Source organism: Ascaphus truei, chromosome 4 (assembly GCF_040206685.1).
Source record: "Ascaphus truei isolate aAscTru1 chromosome 4, aAscTru1.hap1, whole genome shotgun sequence".
Taxonomy (NCBI): domain Eukaryota; kingdom Metazoa; phylum Chordata; class Amphibia; order Anura; family Ascaphidae; genus Ascaphus; species Ascaphus truei.
This window is the reverse complement of record NC_134486.1, coordinates 187838182-187860902: the sequence shown is the minus strand read 5'-3', so window position 1 is coordinate 187860902 and position 22721 is coordinate 187838182. Positions and strand designations below refer to the sequence as shown.

The window sequence follows — 22721 nt, the reverse complement described above, 5'->3', positions numbered from 1 at the left end:
CATTGCAATAACTGTGTAATAATTGCTCCTGTTCCAATATTTATTTTTGCCTTTGCCTGTTAAGAAGTCAACGTTCACCTTTGGTTCTCTACAAATGAATCTGTGAGTCACAAGAGCTGATTTTAACTAGCCGTGATGTCATTTGTCCACGTCACGGAGCGGGTGGTACTTATATGATGCGCCGATCTCGAGTCCAGCCCCCGGTTAGTAAAATGTACATTGGGGTGGCTTGTTCTAGATCCCTCGCTGCCCTTGAGACGTTTGGATATCATTTACGCTCTGGTATGACTTTGTGAAGAATTCTTCCATTCTGAATATATCTGGCACTCTTTGGGTTGCTACTGTAAGTATCCATGCAGCCTCTAACATTAACTTTTTAGACTATTTCTGTCCCTCTGATCTATTTCAACCCCCCACCCCTTTACAACTTATTCACTGCAGTCTCTCCCAAAACTGACTGCACAATACACTGAAACCCTGAATGACTCTAGCATTGCAATACAGCTAAACATTTGACAAGGAACAGGCACACACCTGCTGTTTAGTCTGCACACACTGACTCTGCTCACAACAGCTCCTTGCAGCACTGCCTACCTCTAGCATCATGAACCTGCTATGTATTTTAACTTTTTTCTTTCTCCTGGCCTCATGGAGATGTTACTCCCTCTATCCACTACAAACTCCTCCATCCTGGCCCACACCCAACATCACCATACACCCTGGACTACTCAAAAGCCTTTCACTATCTACTGAATGTTGGTGGAGAACTCTAAAAATCAGCACACCAACCACCTCTCACTCAAATGGCAAACATCACAAATCTACAACGTGCAAACAACTACCCAAATTTCTACTCATACCATTACTCTCTTTAGCAGGTGATATTGAACCTAACCCAGGTCCTCCCATTTCAGCTCTGTCCCATGCCCCTGAGAATTTCACCTTTAAATTCCAAAAAGGGCTATCTGTCGCCCATATAAACATCCGGAGCCTGCTGCCCAAACTGGACGAACTAAGGGCATGGTGCCTTATGCATAAACCCAAAGCCATCGTTCTTACAGAAACATGGCTATCCCCTAAAACCCCTGATGCAAATATCGCCATCCAGGGATACTCCATTTTTAGGAGAGATAGGTCAAAGAGAGGAGGAGGGGTGTTATTTTATATTGCAGACACATTACAATTTACACTGCTAAATTGCCCACCAAGCCCACCCTCTTTTGAAATTCTAGTTGGCAAAATCGGCCTCCCCTTTTCTAAGCACATCTTGCTTGCTGGCATCTACCGCCCCACTCAAGCCCCTCTACAATCCCTGACTGATATCACCCAATTTCTTGGCTCCATTTCCTCTCTGAATGAGAAGAGTGAGCTGCTAGTTCTTGGGGATTTCAACTTCAATTGGCTTGACCCTAAAAACCACAAAATCCAGATACAACTCAAGTCACTTAACCTATCGCAACTCATTTCCCAACCCACACAGATAAACCTGAAATCGCATAACCATTCCTTGCTAGACTGGATTCTCTCCTCACCCCAGCAGAATCCAATCCTCTGGCATCCTTCCTGATATTTTCAGTGACCATGCAATAGTGTACTGTGTAAGGAAAATTAAACCGCCCCATTCAAGCCCTAAAGTTCTCCTCACTAGAACATTTAAAAACTTTAACCCACAACAGTTTCTGGATGACCTTACCAACTGCCCATGGCACAGAATCGATTTAATTCCCGACCCTGATTCTGCGCTCGACTATTTCCAATCCGAGTTCTTAAAACTCTGCGATACCCATGCTCCACTACGCAAAATAAGGGTACGGGGGGCCCACCTTCCATGGGTTACACCTGACTTTATAGCACTCTACCAGTTCAGGGATGCCTTGTGGAAAAGCTACAAAGTAACTGACACTACCAAGGATCTCAATCACTACAGATGAATGAGGAACATGTGCACAAGGCAAACAAGGCATGCAAAAGCACAATATTACTCTGACAATCTCCACCAAAATACATCAAACCCAGCTAACTTCTGGAAGGTTATCAACAATATATTCCAGCCTCCTAACCATCAACAACCAAGTAATATCACTAAGGGGGATATTACTCTGACAAACCCCACTGACATTGCAAATGCATTCAATGATTACTTTGTGGGGCGTGCCACTAACTTATTAGCGAAACGCAGCCCAAACCTGAATCTCATCCTGGGAGTACCCCTATAATCCCACCCCCTCCCAACACTGCCCACAATTTTCAATTTGGCCCAGTATCTGAAGAGGAGATTATACAAGCGCTCCTCAAACTACTGCTGCGGCCGAGTTTATTCGAGCATTTGCCCATTCTCGGCCGCAGCAGTAACCTGGCGCGCGCCGGAGGGTGCCGGGCGCGCGCCGAAGCCTCGGAGGAGAGGCCCGCCGATCGGGGCTTCCCCCTCTCCTCACCGGGTCCGCCGGGTCCCCCGGAAAGTCCCGCCGCCGTCCTCACATCCGCGCGACACCAGGGCTCCCTCGGGGAGCCCTGGGCACGCGTACAGGCGGCACAGGCACCCGATGCGCGATGCGCGGCACGCTGAGGGAGTGCGGCTCGCAAGCCGGGACATATCCCGGCTTGCGGAATGAGCCGTACTCAAATAAAGTGTGCCACCTGTGTAAAACTAAGCAGCCAATGTGGACCTGACTTACTACAATCTAGGTTCCTACGACTTGGTGCCCCAGCCATTGCCAAACCAATTGCGTCCATAGTCAACTCTATCCTGTCTGCAGGCCATATCCCTAAGAGCTGGAAAACTGCCAGAGTTGTCCCAATCTTCAAAAGTGGGGACAAAAACAATGTCTCAAACTACAGGCCAATCTCACTTCTCCCAATTCTATCCAAAGTCATGGAAAAATGTCACAGGAGTAGGGCATCACATAGGAAGTATGAAGGGTAATCTCAGTTCTGAGAGATCAGACCCGCGCGCTGGGGCTGTCTCTGTTCACTCTCCTGTCCTCCACGTGTGGTAGCGTGGTGCAGAGTGTAGCACACATGTGCAGGAACCGGGGCCTTCAATAGGTGTCCTTAGGATGCCTGTCCGTTTTTGATAGCATAGAAACGATCGGAAATAAGCAGGAACGGTACACTTGAGTGTGTACTGGTGGTGGGTAGTAAAACCGCCAGCCACAACAGTCGCGACTGTTGTGGCTGGCGGTTTTACTACCCACCACCAGTACACACTCAAGTGTACCGTTCCTGCTTATTTCCGATCGTTTCTATGCTATCAAAAACGGACAGGCATCCTAAGGACACCTATTGAAGGCCCCGGTTCCTGCACATGTGTGCTACACTCTGCACCACGCTACCACACGTGGAGGACAGGAGAGTGAACAGAGACAGCCCCAGCGCGCGGGTCTGATCTCTCAGAACTGAGATTACCCTTCATACTTCCTATGTGATGCCCTACTCCTGTGATAGACACCAGAATCGGGGATTATTAAAGAAATTTTATATGTAAGTTACTAATTTTATTATTTGTTGCTAATACAATATCTATCTCTCATCTTGGTGCGCTTTTGTGTTTTTTCTTGTTTTGCTGATATTGGTATCACCATCGGGGTTCCGGTGGAGACCACATTTGGAGGTGGGGGAGACACCTCATAAACACAGAAGCAGCAAGAGAACTGAGAGGGATCAACAATCCAAGCTTAAAGAGCCAGAGCGCGGACTGAACTTTTCATTCATGGAAAAATGTGTCCACTCCCAACTAAGCGATTTCTATACCAAAACAAATTTTCCTAGCCAATTCCAATCTGGCTTTCGTCCCAAACACTCCACCGTAACTACCCTGCTAAAAGTTTGCAATGAAATCCAGTGTGGAATGGAACGGGGACAACTCACTGGTGCAGTATTCCTAGATTTTGCAAAGGCTTTTGACACAGTTGATCATGCTATCCTGCTTAACAAACTCCAGAGCTCTGGAATAGGGAAACATGCTTTAAACTGGTTTCAGTCCTACCTATCAGGAAGATCCCAACATGTGTCCATCTCAGGCTCTAACTCCAACCCCCTGGATATCACCTGTGGTGTCCCGCAAGGCTCTGTTCTGGGGCCCCTACTCTTCTCAGTGTTCATTAATGATCTTCCCACAGCTTGTAAGGAAGCCTCAATACACATGTATGCAGATGACACAATCCTATATGCACACAGTCATAGCCTCTCTGACCTTCAACACATACTTCAGTCTGACTTTTTGAGACTCGAAAACTGGATTTATCAAAACAAACTGTTTTTAAACACTGACAAGATTGTAACAATGGTATTTGGGACCAATACTAAATTTGTAAAGCTTCCAGTGACTGAGCTCCTGATTAGAACCAACGCTAACACCACCCTAACACTTTCACTAGTTTTAAATACCTGGGCTTATGGTTTGACTCCCACTTAACATTCGGGATGCACATTGATACCCTGACAACCAAGACCTATGCCAAACTAGGGGTACTTTACAGGAACAAATCCTCCCTAAGTCTCCTGGTCAGAAAGCGTATCGCACAGCAGATGCTAATGCCAATTATTGACTATGGAGACATAGTATATGGCTAGGCACCTCAAACCCACCTTAGCAAACTTGACACCCTCTACAATTCAATTTGTCGTTTTGTTCTCCAATGCAACTACAACACACATCACTGCGAAATGCTCAAAGAACTAGATTGGTCAACACTAGAGTCTAGGCGTAAAGTTCAACTTTCCTGTCTTGCCTTTAAATTCTTCATGGGCAAGCTACCCAGCTACCTGAACAAGCTCCTCACCCCTACCACTTGCAGCACTTATCACCTGAGATCAGACTCCAAAAGACTGTTCATGGTCCCAAGGCTCAACAAAGTATCCGGACGTTCCTCCTTCTCCTACCGTGCACCCCAAAACTGGAACAACCTACCAGAGACTCTCACATCCACCACCAGTTTAAGTTCTTTCAAATCTAAGGCTGTCTCACATTTTAACCTGGTCTGTAACTGTTTCAGACGCTCATAATATATATTTTCTTCAACTGTTCACGTAATGTCTTGTATATAATGTATACCCTGTTCATTTATGTAACTGTACTTGTAACCATGTTTTATTTGTCTTAACTCTGTGCCCAGGACATACTTGAAAATGAGAGGTAACTCTCAATGTATTACTTCCTGGTAAAATATTTTATAAATAAATAAATAATTGGGGTTTATACGGGAGTTCACATACAGTATCTTCCACAGCTCATGTACACATGTTCAGTCTTCGTCCAACTTTATCTTTTTGTTTGATGCAAATTTTTTATGTCACTGAAGTTCTGTTCTACCATCTTGTTTTGACCAGCCTGTCTAGGAGGTATGAGGTAATCTTTTTGCTTCCTCTCTCCACTTGTTACTTCATGAGACAGAATTTACTACTACAGTACTCACTAATTAGGTATTTGTTGTGAATCAATTAGACTTGTTCTAGTCAGAAAATGCTTATTATTATTGATGGAATGAGGAACTTTGTAAAAAAAAAATTAAAAAAATTAGTGACTTTATTTAATTAATTGATTATTACTTTTATATACCACAATGCTTTTTTTTAAATGCTTTTCGCTTGGTGGTAGTTATAGTATTGTTATCCCATTAGTACAGGTGTGGGCAATCTATTTTTCAATGTAGCCACAGGTGTGGCGAATTAGAAGTGAAAATAGCCACAAAATGTACAAATTGAGGTATTATGTTGCACATGCGTACATTTTAAACACACACTGTTTGAACAAGTTTATAAATTCTCAGGGCCGTTCTATAGTGTGTGCGCCCATGCGAACGCGCGTGCACGTGACCGCATGCTTCTTGTGTGTATGCTGTGAGCGAGTGAGGTACTGTGTGTGTGTGTGTTATAAATACGTTTGAAATAAATAAAGAAATGCTTTAATAAATTATTTATTAACATTGTACGTACACACACACACACACACATTTCAGTGGTGGTAGTGGCGTAAAATCTTTATTTTCCTCATCTTCCCCCCTGTCGGACGGTTCCACACTCCCTGCCGTGCGCGGCACCATTATAGAAAGGCTGACTAACCTCAGCCAACTATAACTGCCACGTGCGCGCACGGCATAGCAAGCGCACGCCCTCAGACCGCAACCTCCCTCATCCTCTCACCCCCCTTTACGCCACCACTACCCTCCTCCTCCTCATCATCTCCTCACCCCCTCATCATCACCATCTCATTTAACACCCCCTCATCACCATCTCATTTAACTCCCCCTCATCATCTTCCCCAGCACCCTTGATCAGCACCCTTGATCTCCCCCATCATCAAGCACCCCCTCTCCCCCCCAGTGGTGGGATTCAATTTTTTTAGTAAAAGATTATCTCCCACCAGGGGGGTGGGAAAGGGAGAGGGGGGAGATGTTTTATGTTTATGTATTATATTTATGTTTTTTTTTTAAATGTTTTTATTCAGTTGAACAGGACTGCATGTGGGGGGGAGGGGGGTAAAGACCAGAGCCCCCCTCACATCACTCCCAGCCACCCCCCCCCCACATCTCACCCAGTCCCCCTCCCCCCACATCTCACCCAGCCCCCCTCCCCCCACATCTCACCCAGCCCCCCTCCCCCCCACATCTCACCCAGCCCCCCCCAATCTCACCCAGCCCTCCTCCCCCCCACATCTCAACACATCTCACCCAGCCCCCTTCCCCCCCCCCACATCTCACCCAGCCCCCCTCCCCCCTACATCTCACCCAGCCCCCCTCCCCCCACATCTCACCCAGCCCTCCTCCCCCCCCACATCTCACCCAGCCCCCCTCCCCCCACATCTCACCCAGCCCCCCTCCCCCCCACATCTCACCCAGCCCCCCTCCCCCCAACATTTCACCCAGCCCCCCTCCCCCCCCACATTTCACCCAGCCCCCCTCCCCCCCCACATTTCACCCAGCCCCCCTCCCCCCCCACATTTCACCCAGCCCCCCTCCCCCCCACATTTCACCCAGCCCCCCTCTCCCCCACATTTCACCCAGCCCCCTCACATCTCACCCAGCCCCCTCACATCTCACCCAGCCCCTCACATCTCTCCCATCTCCCCTCAAATCTCTCCCTGACCCCCTCATATCTCTCCCAGTCCTCCCATCCATGCCTACCTTGTCCGGTAGTAGAATCTCTTGAGTCAGAGCAGAGCAGCACGGGGAGAGGAGCCGTGAGGTAGCAGCAGACAGGAAGTTCCGGGTCAGGCTGCTAGATGGCGCACCTCCCCTGCAGTCCTGCTCTGACAAGTAATTATGTTACCGGCTCATACTTTCAGCCGGGTGCCACATACCATCTCCGCGCAGCTTTCCATCTTCCACCGCTGCATATCATCTCCCCCTGTCGCCTGTTAGGAAAGTTAGAAATCCCCCCCCTTCAGGGAGTCCCAGCGGCCCTGTTCGCCACAGTTTAACTGCCAATTCGCCACAAGTGGCGAATGGCGACAGAGTTGCCCACCCTGGCATTAGTACCATCAGGGGTTTTATGGTATACCCTACTGACTTTTGGTCTTTTGGTATTAGTTATATTCTTGCCTGTATGCACGTTAGATTTCTGTGTGTGTGTATGTATGTATGTGATGGCGAAGGGGTACCCAGGCCATTAATTAAGGTATTTGGCCTGGCTGGGTGCCCCTGAACCAGATTGGGAATTGTAGAGTATCAGCTCTGCAACTCAATCAGGGTAACAATACTGCAAATTGTAGTCAAACTGCCTGTGTCTCTCCCCCCTGGTATAAGGGGGCGAGATTAATATAATGTAATGACTGTATAAGCCATGTAGCAGGGTCCTCTGAGTCATAATATAAATGTGAAGTGTCAGCTCTGCAGCCCACTGCAGGTTGAGAGCCTGTACATGCATTAGAATTGTCTGTGTGCATCCGGCTAGGGATAAGTGGACGCACATGCGCTAAACTGAGCTACATTGGCTGGCTGCAGTTATATTAAGGTGAAATAATATGTCTAAAATGCGCCCGCTAGGAATAAGGGGCCTCTAGCACTATTTAAAGGGTTAATTGGATATGCGTGCCTGTGGTTATGTGGTCGGACCCGGCATTACAACTCTGTATCACTGTGTAACCGCAGACAAGCAAGGGAAGACTTAACCGCAAGTTAAATTGGTTAAGTGGTCTGCGGTCACGAAAAGATGCCGGATTGCAACAGTGTATAATGTGGTCTCATCATTCAATTAAGGTCAATTGGTAAAGTGCATCTGCGGTTATCGATTGAGTCCGGTATTGCAACATTGCATCCCGGCCTCAAACCGCAGACAGGGGAAAAGTTAAACCACAAACCACATCACAGCCCACACTTAATAACTAGCAAACTTTTGATAGGAAGGGCCTAACTTTCTAATTTTTGGTATGCAGAGTGCTAGGGGGTAAACATGTAATCCAGTATAGTTATGAGACTCAGAAAAACAAAGAAGAACAAATGGTTGGACTCCTAAAAGAATTCACTATACTGCACACCACTAGAGTTAAAATATACCTTTTAATGATTAACTTAAAACATATACTGTATTACCAAAGTAGTGTGTAACGTGATTAAAAAGGAATTAAATCAACAATACTTAGCACCTAGGTCACCTAATAATTGTGATGGAAAGACCCTCTTTACCAATTGAATATGGTAGGGTATGGGGGACTAAGAGTACTATTAGTCAGGGTGAAAACCCCTCTGTATCAGCTAACAGAACAAATAATAAAAAAATTGTAAACAACAGTGAGGAGAGAAGTATTACAGTAGAATTAATTGGAGCTCCACCTAGTATAATGATATGCTATTCAAAGATTCCAATAGTATATCAAATTACATCCAGAGTGAGGGGTGTTAGCACCATGAGTGTAAACTCAATAAATGACACTCATGGAGCAGCTAACAGAGCAGCAAAATACATTAACAGCAGAGGAGCTGCAAGGCATATTTGTAACTAGGTGGAGAGATGACAACAGACCTCACTGACTAAGCGACACTAAGCTATAATAGAATAGTGTCATGAACTATATAGGCTGAAACAGGAGACTACAAACACTACATTAAAACAGCTCCAAGTAGGAGACTGACAACATTGCACGTCCGAAACAGGAGACTACAAACACAACATTAAAACAGCTCCAAGTAGGAGACTGACAACATTGCACTTCCAACGCGCGTTTCCCTCCAGCTATGGAGCTTCGTCAGGGACAAATTTGCTAGTAGGGGGAAAGCGGAGCGTTTTTATACCCTCCCCGTCGCTCTGATTGCATAATCAGTGTATGCCGCTAATGCGCATGCGCAGCATAGGCGCACGCGAAACCACAAAATAAACTAAATGCTAAAAGTAATGGACACCCATATAATCTTGAGTAAGTAACCTCTATGGAGCTGCCACCTAGAGTCGATCAACCCATCTGTGAGGTGTATAGGCTGTAAATCCACTTGAGCCGAGTGTAATATGTACTGCGCATGCGCGAGAACTTAGAAAAAATCCGAAGTTAGACTGATGTTACATGCGCATGCGCACACCGGAGAACCAAGCATCCAGTGCGCAGATGTGGGCTGTTAGTCAAAAGCTGCCAAATAGACGCTGATAAAAGCATCTAAGGCAACAGTGGCAGTTACATGGGGAATAGCATCCCAATAAAGATATAGGGGCCTATGCAGAGAGCAGCGAATTTTAAAATTGGCGAATTTATTAAAAAGTAGCTTTTTTGGAGAGTTTTAATCTCCATATGCAGAAAAGTGCGAATTCTGCTATGTTTAACATGGATGCGTGTGGCGAGTTTAAATTGGCGAGATGCGCGCTTCAGAAATGTGTTAAAACAAATTCGCGCCTTTTTTTTTCCCTTTGCAATGGCCGCGAGCGGCAGTTTTTTCTGGCGAGTCAAAACGGAGACAATCGCGCCATTTTATTGGCGCGAACAGCCGCTAGATGCCGTTCGCGCCTCTCTGCATACGGATATTTTTAAAACTGGCGAGATTGAGGTTCTCGCCAGCCGCGAGGCGAGTTTTACAAATAGAAAAGAAAAATTGGCGCGTTTTTCGGAACTCGCCATTTTCTGCTGCTTTCTGCGCGATTTTCTCCAAAAAATGGCGAATTTCGAAATAGCGCTGCTCTCTGCATAGGCCCCATAATTAGGTAAACATTAGTCCTGATAATAGAGTCTTATGACATGCATACATTAGAGATGTATATTGTGGTACCCCCTGTTTGGAATACAATGTGTCACAAAAAATATAGTGAGAGACAGAATAAAATGAAAAGTAAAAAAAGTGTATATATATACATACAAGGTCTTAATTACAGTACATTATATACAACGTGATATTTGAAGTATGTATATAGAAATTACACACACAATAAACCCTAAAGAGAGTGGGTTTATAACTCTAGTTATATAGTCACAGAGTTCGAATAATTTTATAGAACAATAGCAATTTAAGTCAATACCAGAAGCTAGTGCCTCACATAGCGGATAATGGAATAGACTAAGCTGGGCAGGATTAATCTCATAATAAAGTAAAATGAAATAAAATAAAATGAATGGTGAATGGGATACAGACCAATAGAAGGGGACACACTCAAACAAGTTGGTTTAGGAAATGATATAAATGATGCAAAGTAGTGATAAATGGATAAAATCAAAAAATGGAAAGATGGAATTCAAATGAACGGGGTATACGTAAACCCCTCATTGAGCCCATTGGGATTTCTAGTTTTTAACTTATAAATCCATTCAGCTTCAATGCGGAGCAGCATTTTGTCAGTTTTACCCCCTCTCATAGGGCATTTGAGTTGGTATATACCCATGAATTTAATACTGTTGACATCACTGTTGTGAAATTGTGTGACATGTCTGGCAACTGGAGCTTCAGTAGAGTGTTTAATGGAGTTGACGTGTTCAAGAACACGTCTATGTAATTGTCTATTTGTCTTACCAATGTATCTCTTACCACAATTACAGGTGATAAGATAGATTACGTTGGTAGATCGGCAATTCATGAAACTGTCCACACAATATTGATGAGTATTGTCATGGTTAGCAAATGTTTTAGCAACAATGAAATGTTTACATGCTTTAGAGCCCTGACAACGGTACATCCCTTTGATGGGACTCAACCAAGTCTCTGTCCTTGCCCGCTGAAAATGGCTATTGACGAGAGAGTCCCTCCAATTTTTGGACCGCCTACTCGTAATGGTAGGTCTAGGGCCTATAACCTTCACCTTATCAATCCAATTAGTATGATTTTGTGATCACTACTTATCCCCCCCGATCCCCCCCCTCCTTTTGTGTTCTTTAGTTATGAGACTGTAACATTTATTTAAAGGCATAAATTATAAGTAGCTCTGGGTTTAGTGTTTTAAAATTATAGGAACTGGGACATTTACATTTCAGCCAGGCAGGACAGTGTATACATTAAGCATTCACTATTGTCATTTATGATCAGGGATGAGTCATGCATAATGCAAGTCCGGACTTCTGAGACTCCCTGTGGAGCTGACTCCAGTGTGTCTGAAAAAGTCCGGGGCTTCAAAAGACACCGATCTGGGGAAAGTGCTAAATGTCAGGAAATGTATATAAACAGTTTGCCTAGCAGATGTCCGGTCATCCTGGAGAAAGGTAGAGATTCTGCCGCCGTGCAAGGGGGCTTGGTCAGGTATGCAAAGCGGGTTAAGTGCAAAGTTAGCGCATGACCCTTGGCATACCGTGAAGCCCTTTGCCCGGCTGCAGGAACTGTTGGCAAACTTTCCATTGGGTGGGAATTTGCTGTGCAGGGGGACACACTGATGTGAGGTGTCCCGGGGGGGGGGAACAGAGCTTAACGGGGGGGGGGGGGTGGACGGAAATGTGAACGGGGGAGAGGAGAGGGAAAATGAACTCCCGGGCAACGCCCGGTATATCAGCTAGTATATATATATATATATATATATATATATATATTTATAGGAAATAGCCTTTGTTAATAAGTATTGTAGACCTGAGGAAGAGAGGAGAACTCTCGAAAGCTTGTCCTATGACATAAATTGTTAGTTCAAATAAAAAAAGGCATCACCTAATACTGAAGAACTCATTTATTCTGCAATATATATATATATATATATATATATATATATAAGCTGCCTGTAAATGCATTTGTATTACATAGGATTGAAGCAGGGTGTCTCCGAAACTGGTATTAATGCGTGTCAGCTCTGGAGACTCCCGGCTTCAATCTGATGAGGTAAAAATAAATGTTTTCTTCAAAGCCATACCGCAAATCCCATCTAGAATAGGTAGATTTCACAAGAAATGAGTTTTAGACCTCCTACACGGTTTGTCCGAGAGGGAATCCTACCGATCGGGAAGCAGTACTTCCCGAGCGAGTTTCGGAACTTTCAGAAAAGCTACACATGTCAACTTGTTTGAGAAGTGCCCAAAATGGTCAACGAGTTAGTTATCAAACCTATTAGATTGAGCCCCTTAGACTTTAATCTCTGTTTTCTCTACAATTTCATATATAAATTCTTAATGAATAATTTACACTTATTACATGTTTTACAGTACTAATGGAGGCCACATATACAAAGCAGCATCTCACTGTTCAAACGTCTTTCTACTATATACTGTACTCTGCTAGTAATACACTACACTAGTCAATTTCTAGTTCTTACACCAGTGTTTGGTAAAGTCTTTTTCATACAGATTGCAACATGTATGCTTTGTTAATATACCAGACAATAATTATAAGTTTGTTTTACCATTTACACCAATGTTCGACATACAGTACAGCTTTTGCCATCTAAACTCTGACCGTAGTAGTGTATATTAGCCAAATTATTTATTTCCAGTTGGTTTAACCAGTGGTGGGATTCAACATTTTTTTAATAACCCGTTCTTATCTTTACCTGTTCGGGCGGCTTTAATCTCAATCAATATGGCGCCACGTTGCCAAGCCAACTGGAACACCACTTGATGTAACCGCATCACATGATGTCCATTGCCATGACAACGCAACGCCGCTTAACGCCATGTGTGTCGTTGAGCAATGGACGTCATGTGATGCAGATATAATCACGCAGCATTCCCGTTGGCATGGCAACGTGGCACGGCCATATTGATTCAGATGAAAGCGGAGAAAAGATGCTGTTAGACGCCGCCCGCCTCCAAATTAAGCACCGGTTCGGTGAACATGTGAAATTTTAGTAACAGGTTCGCAATAACCAGTGCGAACCTGCAAGAATCCCACCACTGGGTTTAACACTGTTGCATTACACCAGTAAAGTGAAATTTGCCAGTTGGCAGATTCCAGCACCATCTTCTCTTTGTTAATATTAGGTAATAATCGACAGTTTGTTTAACACTGTTATACTTAAGTAATAATCCCAGAAGAACAGGGCATTAATGGCCAATAATGCCCTGCTCTGAGGGGATTATTAGTATTATAGGCTAAATATAGACTTTTTTCATAAATAATAGACACTTTTGTATAGTTATATAGATTTTTTTAATTAAAATGAAATGGTAAATACATGAAACCACGTATATATACGCTTACACTGCAGATATCTATATCCACACACTGCCGCCCCCTCTGTGTACACACACACACACACAGCAGCTCAACACACAACACAACAGATCTAAACACAAAGTGCTGCTACACACACAACAGCACACCACACACACAACACAGCACCTCTACACACAACACAGCAGCTCTACACACTGTGACATAGTCCAAAGATGTTAGGCAGCTTTCTGCCCCGTTTTAGGTCAGAAAGTGCAGGAATAGTTAAAAATGATCCATTCCACAGCTTCACATTAACTCAGGCTGCTGGATGGAAAATCCAGACCACAGTCTACAATGTATCTAGTTCTCCCTCACCTGCTCTTCTAATCACTTGCACAGGTATTTAGAGCAGAGAGGTTTGCTTTTCAGTCTCTCTCCTTAGAGCCTGGAGGCTGGGGGTATCGCTGCTCCCCTGTATCCAGTTTCGGGGTGGACGGCCCCTCCAAGTATCACAGTACCAGAGGATTTGCCTGGACACTTGGGACCGAGTTCCCACAACGAACAGATAAGACAAACAAATGTTTACTCCTGTTGCTAAAAGACTATGCTGTATCTAGTGACCCTAAATGAGAGGGCATTGTTTTAAGCTGGGGAACCAGGTTAGTTGGCCCAGCACCAGTTAGAGACTGATTCTGATGTGTAGTTAGATCCCTGAAAGGGATAGGATTTCTTTATATGTTTTGGTTTTTATTTCTTAAAAGTGACACTGTGTGAAATGCTATAACACTGATATGAGTAAACCGCTGAAGGTTAAATGTCTGAGTGCCTCCTGCCTACACATGTTAAAGCTGCAGTACCTTACTTGGATGAAAATAAAGCAGGCAGAAGCCTGAGTTAAGCAACGTAATACTTTGCATGTTCCTGTTTGTTGTATAATTAACCCTAGAAGACGTCAGGAAGAACCCAGACAGACGTCAGCGCTACAAAAGAGGGGCATTTGTCACATATGGTGGAGAATGCGGGTCGACACTAAAAAGTCTGTGGGTTTGCAAATAAATGCGGGAGTTTAAAATGGCCGCCCAGCTGAACTGAAGTTCAGATGCTATGAGTGAAGTCTGTCCCACTGTGTATATCAGTTGTGCTTCTAGCATACACAGAGAATGTGCGGTATGGATGCAATAGCACCCTGAACCCAAACAGAAAACCAAAATGTTTTGCTGAAAAAAAAAGAAAATTGCATCTAGCAAGTGATGTTTGTAAAGCTAATGCCTTTTGCTGAAGTGAGTGAATTTGCAGCTAGCAAGTGCTGTATGTAAGTTGCTGAAGTGAGTGAAATTGAAGCTAGCAAATTGTCCCTGCCGGGTTTCTAAAATGACCGACGTGAAATGTTTGTTTTGTAATGTACATAATCATGAAAAACAGTGTCCCTTCAGGCCATATGATGATGATGATGACGATTCGCATGTGGCCCCTGGAAGAGAGCCGTACCTACAGATGCATTTAGTATGCTGGGCCTGTCATAAAGTAGGTCACATGGAAGATGTGTGCCCCAAAATTCTCAAAGACAAACAGCTCCAAAAGCAAGCAACGCCCTGTGAGTGCAAGCAAGATGTGGAAGCTGATACCAGTGAGTGTGTGCCCAGTACCACTGATATCTCTGGAGCTAATAAAGCAAAGAGAAAGAAGAAGAAAAAGAAAACTGTTCCTCAAGTTACAGGGGAAGTGACCGAGCCACTTGAACCTGCGCTGTCAGGACATGCGTCAGAAAGGCACCGAGATGTGCTGCAGACCGGAGTGACCGGCAGAACTGTCACGGGAACAGTGGCAAAGGAAAAGAAGGAGCAAAGGAAAGCTGAATCCTTGATCCAGGATAAAGAGGCTTTGGTTTCTGCACTCCAAACTGCCCACCATGATTATGAAGTCCTGTGGCAGGGAGTGATGGAGGAGCGAGAATGGAGCAAGAAGGAGCGAGAATGTTGGATGAAGGAGCGAGAATCGAACGCCGAGTTACAGAGGTGTATACTTCCAGCTTTACAGGAGTACGAGGCTTTGAAGAAAATAGAATCTCTCTTACGGAGTGAGCTTGAAGAGGTGACGACTAGTCTGGAAAAGGCCAACACCGTAATTGCTATCCTAAAACAGAAATATGGGAAAGCTCTACAAGAGGTTCACGCGCTCAGCACAGAGGTGCAAAACTCACGCCTGGAGGGCCACGGTCTGAACGCAGAGCTGGGAATGTTGAAGCAAACCCATGAGATTGCCCTGTGTGATTTAGAGACTGTAAAGCAAGAAAATGAGAGTCTGAAAATGAAAAATTCAGATTTGACTGACCAAGCAGAAAAAGTGAAAAAACAGTTGACTCAGGAAAAATTAGAAGTGCAGGAAGCACTACAGAATGCATTGATGCACACTCAGAGCCAGCACCAAGAAGAAATAGACGCTCTGAGAACAGAATTGCGAGATGTATGCACAAAACGGAATTCTCTCGCGGAGGAACTTAACGTATTGAAAAAGGAGAAAAGCATTCGAATAATTCAGAAGCACTGCAAAGCTCTTATCCAAGGAAGAAAGGGAAAGAGAAAATTATCGGCGTAAACGCGCCGCAACTATCATCCTACAGGCTGCCTACAGAGGGATGAAAATTCGTCAGTTTAATCGTCGGAATAAAGCAGCCTGTGTTCTTCAATCATTCTACCGTGCCCGCATGGTAGGAAACAGTTTCCTCATTATGAAAGGAGCAACTATAAAAATCCAGTCTCTGACTAGGATGACACAGAACAGGATTCGCTATCAAACCCTGAGAAATGCGTCACTGGTTATCCAGCGGTACTTTCGCCTGAATAAATGTAGGCCTCAGGAAAGAGAGGTCCAAGACTACATGTCTGCCGACTGCAAAGGTAAAATGCCACAGGGTACAGCTGGAGTTAGTGAGAGCCCCATCAAGGTGAAGGTGCTCCAGGTAATCAGTGCTTCATCTTCTAACTACCATATAATTGCCCCAAAGGGAAAATCCCAAATCTCTGAGAGTGATGGTCGTGAGAAAATACATGGCAGTAAGAAGTAACATAAAGGTTCAAAGGTTGCAAAGTAAAAGCGACGAAGGTCAACGCTGGCCTTGAATTTTGTGAAAAAAAAGTGACACTGTGTGAAATGCTATAACACTGATATGAGTAAACCGCTGAAGGTTAAATGTCTGAGTGCCTCCTGCCTACACATGTTAAAGCTGCAGTACCTTACTTGGATGAAAATAAAGCAGGCAGAAGCCTGAGTTAAGCAACGTAATACTTTGCATGTTCCTGTTTGTTGTATAATTAACCCTAGAAGACTGTGTCGGAAGAACCCAGACAGACGTCAGCGCTACAAAAAAGGGGCGTTTGTCACAACACACATACACACACACACACACACACACACACACACACACACACACACACAAACCACAGCAGCTCTACACACACAAAACACAGCAGCTCTACACATACACACAACACAGCAGCTCTACACACACAAACTCTGCTGCTATACACACATGCTACACCCATAAACATTGCTGCTGACACTGACACACACACACACACACACCACACACTGGAGCTCTATACACAAGACAGCCACTCTACACACACACAAATTGCTGCAACACACACATACAACAGCACAACACACGCACACACACACCCAGCAGCTAAACACACACACATCAGCTCTACACACACAACACAGCCGCTCTACACACACACAAACTGCTGCTAAACACACATACAACAGCACAACACACACACACACAATCAAAAATGCAGCCACTTACTAAACTTTGCAGACTCTCTCCCCCAATTCAACTGAATCTGCTCAGAAAATCTCAGTCAGCTCGGGAGGGGGAGGAGTCAACCCGTGGCTGATACTTCCTGACCAATCCCCTGCCCTGTCTCAGAGCTGTTACTTCATTCAGAAAATCCCCTGCCCTGTCTCAGCTGTTCTGAAAACAGATTGGCTGGAAATAAATACATTGAAAACTAAAAATTGCAAGCTGCTTAAATTACGGGCATGATTGATTGATTAAAATTCCGGGCATTATCCAATCAGAGAGTAGGGTTTTCAATAATGCTCGGAATTTTACTGCTTTAGCCTATAATGTATGATACTACTGGAGATGACAACGTTAAGAGTTTGCCATAAATGTTTGATTTAGTTTAAGTTTTCAGTTTGTGATTTTATACTTCTTTTAAGCATTTTTCAAACTTTATATGATTTTCCTGCCTATTTCATTGTGCCATTATATCAACACCAAAACCAAGCAAATTAAGTTTGGGTAAAACCAAATCCAAAACACAACCTTTTTAGAACGAAAACCCTGTCCAAAATACTTTACCTTACAATTAAATTCTGTGGGATAGACATTAATGAAGTTTCCACTGATCAGAACTTCGTTTGGAATCAAGTCTGTGTGTGTGTGTATACTCCCTTTTGTTCTTTCCTCTCTTGCGGACTTAGGGGGCTATGCACTAAGCTCAATGGCTTTGCATTCTGATATTGCAAAAAAGCAGGTTCGTTAAAAAGTGAAGCCGGGTACGCGATTCACTAAGGCCTTGAGCCCATTTTTTAACGTACCTGCTCAAAATAGCTCAGAACAGCCACAGCGTACGTGATGCTTTTTTCCCCCCTGATAGCGTTCTTAACCTTTACGTACGCTAGCTGATAGAATAATAAGCCGCATATAACATTTGCATGGAGATTTGCCATCTGCATGCAAGGCTGTTACAGGCGATCATACACAAAAAAAATACATTTTAATAATAGTGTACATGAGCAGGGGGTCTCAGGACCTGAACCGCTTTGGTTTCAGGTCCGAGGACCCCCTACTTCAGGAGATATAGGCCCCGTTATGTGGTGCCGGTATCCCCTGTAGTTTAAAGCTCCCGCGTCACGTGACCGGGACATTTAAATTCTGCAGGGGATACCGGCACCCCATAAAGGGGCCTATATCTCTTGAAGTAGGGGGTCCCCGAGGCTGAAACCAATGCGGTTCAGCTCAGGAGACCCCCTGCACATCTACACTAGTATTAAAACACACATAACAATAAACAATAATTCATTACCGTAGCGAATAGCCGCTATGGTAATGAAGCGGCTTTAATGTATTTTTAATAATAGTGTGCAGGAGCAGGGGGTCCCTTGAGCTGCACCACATTGATTTCTGCCTCAGAGACCCCCTGCTTCCCGAGTCACAGGCCCCGGTATGGGGCATCTGGTGCCAGTGTCGCCGCCATCTTTATAGCGTCCAAGACGCTACGTGGGCTCTATAAAGATGGCGCCCACACTGGCAACGATGCCTCAAACCGGGGCCTGTAACTCGGGAAGCAGGGGGTCTCTGAGGCAGAAATCAATGCGGTTCAGCTCAGGGGACACCCTGATCCCGCACACTATTATTAAAATTTACATTAATGCAGCTTCATTACCTTAGCGGATAGCCGCTAAGGCAATGAAGGGGTTAAGGCACATTAGCATGTTTATTGGGGACAACTGCCCCCAATAAACAACACACATCCCCCCCCCCTAACACATACAGTACTGTAATGGGCAAAATTACTATTATCCACATATGGATAATAGTGCATTTGCCCATTTTAAATATATATAAATAACAATAAATACAGTAAAAACATATTACACTTACCTTTTACGATGAAAGCCGTTTTCATCCTCATCTTCATCCTGCCCATGCCCCTCCGGTGCTGCAAAACATGCACAACAATCACAATAGCCAAAGTAATGTCCCCTAACCCCTTAATCACCATAGCGGTTATTAACCGTTATAGTCAGTAAGGGGTTAACCCACCCTCACCCACCACTCGGGAGGCCTACATACCCTCCCCCACTAACCCCCCCACCCCATGAGGCCTAACCACCCTCACCCACTACCCAGCCGGGAGGCCTACCCACATACCCTTGGGGCCAATACCCCCTCCCCCCACCCCCAGTACCCACAATAAAAACAATACACAGCCCAACAAGAAACATCATTCTATTTATTAAATACATAACCAACCCCCTGTGCCCCCCCATAAATACATGATTTATTATTTTACATACAGGGTTCATACCCCAGGCCCATGTGAGTCCCCGGTGGGCCTGACGGGTCACCTCACAGACCTACAGGTTACCAGCAACTTGTTTCATACAGGGTCTGGAGGCCTGTTGGTGGGTCCCACCAGGCGCCATGGCCCACCAGGTGGTCTCCGCGGGTCACCGTGGGCAACAATTGGGTCCCCACGGTAGGGCCACGAATGTCTGGGGGCCCCGGTTCAGACCCACAGGTGTCTGAGGGGCCTCGGGTGGTTCCCATGGGGGTCTGGCGACCCACGGGTGGTCCCTACAGGTCCGCGGTGCCCCCACAGATGTGTGGCCACTGGTTCTTCCCCGCAGGTGTCCCCCATGGACCATGCAGCCTGGTACCCGTGAGAAGCCCGAGGATACCTCAGGTGGTCTCCAGAGGTCTCTCGCAGATCAAAGGAACAAACCCTGTATGTAAAAAAAATAAACCGGACCAATACATTCAATACATCAATCCGCCCTCCTCCCCTCCCAACACATACAGTACAATATTGTGCAAAATAACTATTATCCAGATATGGATAATATATATCATTTGCCCATTATGAAACACATAAAACATGCATAAATCAAAACATGAATTCTTAATCTTAAAATCACCACATTGCATGTTACAATAAATCCAGCATCGATTGTAAATATAAACCAACAAACCAGCAGCTACACAAATGTATATGAAATGTCACACAATTGTATGGAGTGTGTACATGATGCAATTAATCTGTGCATCATGTAACACTATGCAAAATATATGTAACAATAAAATACACTATGAACAATGTCCCCTAACCACCAATGCCATCATGAAAATCAAATAGAAACTAAGCAACATCAATACAATAAGCATCAATCAATTAATCCATTTCCTCAAACAATTACAATACAATACAAATCAATTATACAATTCCCTATTCAATTCCTAAAGCCAAACCATTGCCAAAAGAATTCTAATTTAAAGTAACCACCATCATTCTAATCTAACTACCAGAAATAAGCCATTACAAATAACCTGTAACTAAATACAAATTACACTATTCACAACAATGATAAAATAAAGCTGATAAATACATTAGCCATACATGAAAAGAACATAAACATTAGCAAAACAATCAATTATTATCCCTGTATGTCTATCCTTATAGATAGATAAACATAACATACAGGGGCAATAATAGAGCATAAAATACAATGCATTTACATACAAAAATCACATAGAATACACTCATTCAGTGTCCGTGAATGTATGTATATACATAGCTACATTCACGGGCATTAAATGGGACTGAAAAAATAAAAGACATGAATCAAAAATCCAAAAAACCTGTAAAAGTAAAAATAATAAACTTTTCTTTTGTTTACTCACCATTAGATGCCCACTCACTGAAATCCAGGCGACTAGGAAAAACTGGAACCAATCCACAGGTAACCATAAAGTAAAAAACCCTTACAATCCACGTCTGTGTCTTTTTTCTTCTATTTGTAATCCTTCCCGTCTGTCTTGGGGTCTTCTTTTCTTCACCAGACCCCCATGGGAACCACCGAGGCCCCTCAGACACCTGTGGGTCTGATCCAGGGCCCCCAGACATCCGCGGGCCTACCGTGGGGACCCAATTGTGGCCCACGGTGACCCGCGGAGACCACCTGGTGGGCCATGGTGCCTGGTGGGACCCACCAACAGGCCTCCAGACCCTGTAATGTCCCCGAGGGAGTCCCGGGGTACCCGCAGGCCTGCGGTACCAATGTTGCAAGTCCAAAAATGATAAACAATATTTATAGCTAAATACACCCCCCTAACACATACTATACAGTAATACAATAAAAACAAAACACTGCCCCACAATAAACATCATTATATTAAATACATAACCCACCCCCTGTGCCCCCCCATAAATACATGATTTATTATTTTACATACAGGGTTCACACCCCAGGCCCACGTGAGTCCCCGGTGGGCCTGACGGGTCACCTCACAGACCTACAGGTTACCAGCATCATGTTTCACACAGGGTCTGGAGGCCTGTTGGTGGGTCCCACCAGGCGCCATGGCCCACCAGGTGGTCTTCGCGGGTCACCGTGGGTCACAATTGGGTCCCCACGGTAGGCCCGCGGATGTCTGGGGGCCTTGGGTCAGACCCACAGGTGTCTGAGGGGCCTCGGGTGGTTCCCATGGGGGTCTGGGAACCCACAGGTGGTCCCTACGGTTCCGCGGTGCCCGCACAGATCTGGGGCCACCGGTTCTTCCCCGATGTCACATCTTCAATGATGTCACATCCGTTCTCCCCCAAGCCTCTGTCACATGGTCTACTAGAGCCAATCAGAGTTGGGATGTATTTCCCACGCTCTGATTGGCTACAGTACCATGTGAGGCCGGCCATCTTTCTTTTCATGACGTCATCTTAAAGGCAATTGTAGCACAGCCATTCTGATTGGCTGGCGTCATTGCCTTTAAATGACGTCATCAAAATTAATTCCCGCCCCCCCCCCCCCCAAATCACATGGTTTTCACGGCCCAATCAGGGCCGTAGGAACCATATGACGAAAATGTGATGTCATAGGCCTATAAAAGCCTATGTCGTATTATTTTGAAGGCAGACGCCGAGGAGGAAGGACCTCCTACAGAAGAAGACCAGGGCGTGGCCGAAGAAGACAAGAAGACCCCGGAAGAGAGCGGAAGATACAAGAAAGAAGAATACAGATGAAGATGGATTACAAATAGAAGACCCCTGGATTGTCTTGTTTTTTTATTTTAATATTTATTATTTTATGGTTTATTATTTTATAGGTTCCTGTGCGTGGATTGGTTCGAGAGTAAGCTGTTCAACGGGAGTCGTTGAGTGGGTCAAGTAATGGTAAGTGAACAAAAGAAATGTATTTTATTTAACTTGTACTTTTTTTGTTTTGTTTTATTACATGGGGTTTTTTTTTTGGTACATCATTTCTTGCCACTGTATGTATGTATGTATGTATGTATGTATGTATATATGTCTAGATCGATATATACATACAGGGAAAGAAATTATGTTCTTTTAAAAGCTTGTTTTGCTGTATTTAAAATGATTTTGGCTATGCTGCTATGCATACTGCTGCGGCCCCGTTTATTCTAAAACATCACCGCATTTTTCCGGGATTTTTTTC

The 22721-nt window shown here is 44.5% G+C and overlaps 1 protein-coding gene across 6 annotated transcripts in view; it reads right to left on the bottom strand.

Annotated features, from left to right (window-relative positions):
• The window catches only part of PDE10A (phosphodiesterase 10A), a 938782-nt gene that overhangs the window by 569062 nt on the left and 346999 nt on the right, over positions 1-22721 (bottom strand). The window lies entirely within an intron of this gene.